Source organism: Crassostrea angulata, chromosome 4, assembly GCF_025612915.1.
Source record: "Crassostrea angulata isolate pt1a10 chromosome 4, ASM2561291v2, whole genome shotgun sequence".
Lineage (NCBI taxonomy): Eukaryota > Metazoa > Mollusca > Bivalvia > Ostreida > Ostreidae > Magallana > Magallana angulata.
The window spans coordinates 30371301-30377716 of NC_069114.1; the positions used below are offsets into that span (position 1 = coordinate 30371301).

The 6416-nt window shown below is 32.5% G+C and overlaps 1 pseudogene; it reads right to left on the reverse strand.

Annotated features, from left to right (window-relative positions):
* Positions 1-3394: 3394 nt before the first annotated feature.
* On the reverse strand, positions 3395-5228 carry LOC128182212 (heat shock 70 kDa protein 12A-like; annotated as a pseudogene).
* Between the last annotated feature and the right edge of the window lie 1188 nt (positions 5229-6416).

Genomic DNA, 6416 nt, shown 5'->3' on the forward strand with positions numbered 1-6416 from the left:
GTTTGAGAGAATACAGAACAAGATGTTGTACCCAACAATATGTCGCCAAAAAGAAGTTTCTACATTCTCAGAATTTTAAAGTTTAGAATGAAAGGGGGCTATGGCAATGTATTGCACCGGAATCTGTGAGCAACATCAACTCCTGTGGTTTTAACAGAGGTTACTGGGCTAAAATTTGTAAAAATTGGTATGTTTCCTGCATTGTAATTCTTTAATCTTTTTTTTTTAGAGCATTCTGGTTTGAATACATGGGATCATAAAGAAATACGTTGATACTGTAGTTTGCTGTTATGTCGTTTTATAAGACAAATCTAACAAATTTTTACACTGGTATGCATTCTTATGCATGCAATGCCAAGGTGGCATTTTTGCACCCGTCTAAGATGCAGTTTCGAAGAAATTCATACATGCTTTTAAATGGACTATCACCTGTAGAGTATATAACCACTTTTGTATTTAATCTCGCCAGAAAGGTAAGATAGTTACCTTTAGAATTAAAATTTAAATGAAAAAGTTATTATCTATGTATGAAACATGTTAACTACCGGTCTCCCGGAATGTAATTGTTTCCTGTATTGATAAAGTTTGTTTAAAAAAATTATATAGGGTTTTTGAATCCGGTCGAAAATAGGAAATGTCCACATTTGAAATTTGCAAAGCAAAATTAAACTCATGTAGTAAATTCAATTATCCTATTGGAATCGAAATTCTCATAAAAACTTATATCACAAGGTCTGGATATGTCAAACCACATCTTAATTAAGTATACGATCATGTTGCTCAACTAATTGCATGTCAATTATTTTATAAACAGCTGAATTTTATAAACTACCTGAAGTTGAATTCAAAGACGAATAAATACGAATCAAGAGGAAAAATGAGAAAACATAATCTTTTTTACAGGGAAATAGTTTCTCCTTCTTGAAACTAATCATTTTCTTGTTCTTAAGACGTATCATTTTTTAAATTTAATTTGTTGCGTATATACAATTTCAAAACATTGATATTGTGCATCTAAAACGTGTTTTTGAAATTCAGATAGGATTTCTGTTTTAAAAGAGCTTTGGTATGAAGTATTATCATCTAGACAAAAGGTCTAAAACTTGTATTTCGATCTAATGATACTGACAGATGACAAAATCTTTGTTATGCTTTTTCAAAATACAGATTATCGAATATATAGTTGAAAAAGCCATTATAAAGTTACAGAGACGTGTTAAAATAAGCGATATATATATATATATATATATATATATATATATATATATATATATATATATATATATATATATATATAGTTCAGAAACTTTTGCTGAGGATGATTAATAGGATTTTTCGACCACCTTGTTTAATTGTACTTTAATTGGTATATTAGAATAACCAAATGACTGAAACCGAACGCATAAGGTTGAAAATTGTTTAATTGCAGATAAGTTATAAACAAACGAAGAAGGGTCTTAGAAACAAGTTGGTGCATGTCTTAAAAAATACCCGCAAAACATTTGTTTTTCTTAAACAACGCTGAATCTAAATTACATGGATTTGAAATGAACGAAGTTGAGCAATTGCACATGATGTAAAATTACAGACATATGAACAACGTTTTGTCAACCTAAACTATATATATCAAACGAAACTATATAAATTATGATATTGCAACGAAGCAATTACAGTGTACTAAATTGCAACTATGGTGAAAAGCGCCGAAATATTTTTTGTTCTGGTTGCAATCATGACGAAAATTTCTGGCGTCAGGTATTACACTATTTCTCGTTTGATTTTGGATTCGATGATTGCGAAAAGATAACGGTTACCGTTAAAAGATAAAAATGTATTAAAATGTAGAATAAATAACAAAAACACACGAGAAAGACATACTTATGTAATATAATGCACATCCTTATAGTTAGATGATTCATATACAAAAGGTGATTATTGTTAAAGGGGAAGGAAAGTCAAAAACATATTTTTATTTATATTAATAAAGTGGTTTAAATTATCACAAGTGGTCATGCAGTTTTGGTTATATACTTTTAATGCATGTTTGAAGTTAGAGAAATTGTATTTACTGGAAGCTGACATGATGTAAAATTCTTTCGTATTTAAACCAAAAAAAAATTAATAATTTTGACGTCATACCATCTATTCCTGTTTGGTTTGCATATAAAACGTACACAGTGCTCTGAATAAAACGCTGATTTATGCATTTCTGTTACTCAAAAAATTGACTGAACAAAATTGATAATGTTTAGGTTTACGCATCAATCTAAAAATTAATACATGTATGCATAAATATATTTTTATTAAGTAAATGACAGTTGTTGAAAATGACTTCGAGTAAATTTTCATTCCAAGTCGAGTTCTTCGCCAACTAAAAAAGCATGTTGTAAATGTAATCGGGATGTTTGATACACATATTTTCTACGACACTTGGCAACTGTTGACAATTTCAACAACTACGTGGAGATTCCACCGACACTAACCTCTGCTTTTAGATTCCAATGAGCATGCTCCGTTTGACTTGGTTTGTAATTTAATGGAAATTCAAAGGTAAAAGAACGGTCTCAAATCGATATTGTTTTAATTTTTCCAGAACTTGTCATTTAGCATAGAGCTAATGTCATGATTTGATTCTGGTGTTATGTTGATAAAACAAACCGAATTATATATGGAGTTACGTCATATATTAAAGTTCAATGGCAGCAAGACAAATATACTTTGTCAAATTCTATTACTTTTTAAAATAATGTTTAAAAATGCATAAAGAACACCGCTACTTTTACCATTGAATTGTACGCTTTTTAATAAAATGTTAATGAATATCGATCCTATTGATCATTTATTTATGGAATAAGGAATCATTCTTTCAGAATTATGGGGTGATGAAATATGGAATTAAGGGATAATCAAACCCAATAAAGTCCGAAAGGGTCTATGATAGATTTGATCACGACCGACCATATCTGATCACCTCATAATATTCAATAATGATTCCTCATTACTTGCATCCATATAATTTTTTATTTTTTTTTCTGATTCAAATTGAAAAGAGAAATCTTGGGATTTCTCATACTATTGAATGAAGATCGTCTGAATCAAGAGGTATTAAAATTATCGAATAATTTAAGAAATTTAATTTGAGTCTAAAGACACCAAATGGTCTGTTAAACAAAGTTCACTTCGATATTTGGTTGTACATTTTCGTTTCGCTAAATACGGATTTCCATTTCACACACTAGATGACTCCAAAGTGTCCCAAACTGACTATATGAAGTTATCAATATTTCTTAGTAAATAATTGAGTAAATTGTTGCGATTTACAATTCAAAGGATAATAAAAGAAATGCCTTAATAACCCCTACTGGTACCTCTTTTACATAACTTAGAAAACTTTTCATGATGAATTCTCAAGAAAGTCGACTTTTACATCTACTGATTTTCCCGAGCTTTCATCGATGCCTTGAACAGTAATCTTCGTTGCTCCAAACTTGAATTTCGCTTTGACTGTTCTTCTTGTGTCCCCTGCTGTGTTTGGCACTGGGACATTGAGAGATCCCATTTCTTTATACCCCTCTTCGTCTGTATATTGTGGATTTTCCGTTTCACTCGCAAACACTCTAAAAATCTAACTGGTTTGGTTTTCATAAAGTGGTGAGTGGGATTCCACCGTCTATTCGTTGGAATGAACAAGTGTGCCCTTGTAAACGTGGATGTCAAACTTGTCTGTACAGTATTCTGTCCCATTAATGATCTTCTTCCTTGATTCCGCGTTTGTCCTTGATAAAGCGGGTGTTGGTGCGCACGCCATAGGTATATTTTACCACCCTGGCAGCATTAATATCTGGGCATGACCAAAGAGAACAGCGCCTTTTAGTACAGCTAACCCGCATCCTCGGCGAATCACCACTGTGTGATTCGGGAATGAATTTTTAATCCTATTTTGAAGAAAACCACTTTCTGAAAAACATCCCACCATGATGACGACATTGGTACCTTTCGTTGTTTCGGAAACTAACATTTCGTCAACCTTGACTACTATTTTATAAACCACTTTGTTGAAAAACTCCTTAAATGTCAAGTTTTATTTGAAGTTTATCTTTTTTCAATTCTACCTCTATCAATCCTTGATCTTCCGTCCGCTTGGCGATATCATCTGTTATGTCCAAAAGAGTCGGTGGGATTTGGGATACGAACGACTTTTCCTGTCTGTTTTTCTCTTTCTTTTTTCTCAAAGTACCGAAACAATTCAATGTTATCTTCAGTAAATTTCATACGAAAAGCCTCGATAATGGGTTTGGACACAATACCTTCCAGCATCTGTTTATACTCTTCGTCCACGAAAATCGCTTCCCAATCTCCTCCTTGTGCTCTGTTTATGTCCTGAAGCTTCCGATCTTCTCTCACTTCTTGCATCGCCATGTCAATAGTACCACCTATTGCCCAAATTGATAAACAGATTAGTTGATTGAAGAACTTTTCCGGTTGAATTTACATTGAATAATAACAAAATTGTATATAAAAGTGTGTCAAACGATATATTATGAATATATATAATTATATGTATTTGTATAAAAAGACACCAATTTGATAAACTTATATAACTTGAAAAACAACAACAACTTATTCAATCATGCAGGTCTATTCATATACCTCCAGCATCTAGCACAAGAAACCTACGGCCTGGTTTCATAGTGTCCAAAGCTTCGTTGTCCCTCTCCATCTGGAGCCATTTCCAATAAATGGCTGCAGCATCTGGCTCCAAGCATATGAGGAGAGACTCTTTTGAAATTCCTGCCTACTGTTGATAACAATAAAAATCACGTAAAGATTTTTTATATTGATTATTACATGTATAACGATAATTTTGTTAAGTGTTATCATACATTTTACGTTCAGCTGCTTCCTCCATGAACTGTTTCGCTGGCTCGTCCCAGATGGCTGGCACTGTCAACACCCAAGTAACGTTTTCGTCCAGAGGCAAAATGGTTACTTGTAAATTTCTTCTTTGAAATTTTTCAACGAATTCATCCTTAAGATATTTGATGAAATATGTAAAGACACCCATAGCTGGCAATTCTTTATCTCTCATGTCTTTTAGCACAGTATGTCTTGTCAATTTCTGAAAAAAGGGTTAATTCTCATTTAGAGAGATAAATGGTTTCAAACACTTAAGATATGAACAATATGTAATAATAACAGCCGAAAAAACATGAAGTGACTTGATATTCAATAAGTTATAGCATTACATACCAGCAATCACCATTTCATTGTCATGTTATGTTCTAATGTAGATGCAGGTCTGTAGCTCCCGGTCTGAAAAAATCGGATCCGATTTTTTTCAGACCGGGAGCTACAGACCTGCAGCTAGTTTAAATGCATTGCATTTTTTTTACTGGACTCTCCAATTTGCCATCTTTGTCGTAAAGCAGCATCTTAAATCGGCGAAAATAGTAATGTTCCTTCCTCTTTTCTTCGGTCATCCTACTATAGTCATTTTCTGCAATATAACCAAAACTGACAAATTTCCTGTCTTGTCAAGTCACAGAGTTGTTGGTGTTTTATCCGATACAAAATCATCACAATTCCAACTATCTGTGGAAATTCTATTTAAATGATCGTGTTTATCTTTCAAAAAATCAGAACGAAAAGAAAAGGCGTAGTCTGAATACGTTGTACCAAAATATATGGCGACCACAACGGTGTGATTTCTTGTTTTAAATGACATCGTTGCAAATGAAATTGTATTTTCTTTTCCTGTGTGAAAGTTTCTACAAAAAGTCATAAAAAATATTGCACGTATGAATTGAAGGTAAATGTTTTTAAAAGGAACTTAAGCAGTGATAGTTGTATTTCTTGGAGTAAGGAATTTTTTAGCCTAAATGTTTACACTTAAAATGAAATACGTCTGATTCCTATAAAATAAAAGCTATAATATAATCTTGGAGGCTTTAAAAACACTTCTTGCCTTATTACATGTAATTTTAAAATCATTTCAGAAAGAAACGTCGCTAAAGCATCACTATGCTTTCATTCAGTAAACAAAAAATGTATAATTCAAATATGTGCTAATTAGCAGTTATCTCTTAGAAGTTAGAACTTAACATGTCTCGTCTTACAATTTCATTATTAGATATAAGGTTTATCTTGTCGGACAGAAAACCTTCGTTCCAGTCGACGTTTTCTCTGGTTAGGGCATTTTCAAATGTATTTTAAGTAATCTCTCCTAATTCGTAAAAAAAATATACCGCTCACAGTTAAATGCAATCTCAACGAGTTAAACTTCGTGTGATTGGTCGAAAGAGTGTCTTTTCTGGCGTTGTCATCGGATTCTGAAATGCTAATGGGATGCCTGATGTCAGAAAACAATTGTTTTGTCAAAAGTTGTTAGATAGGATCAGCTCCGGATGACATCAGGA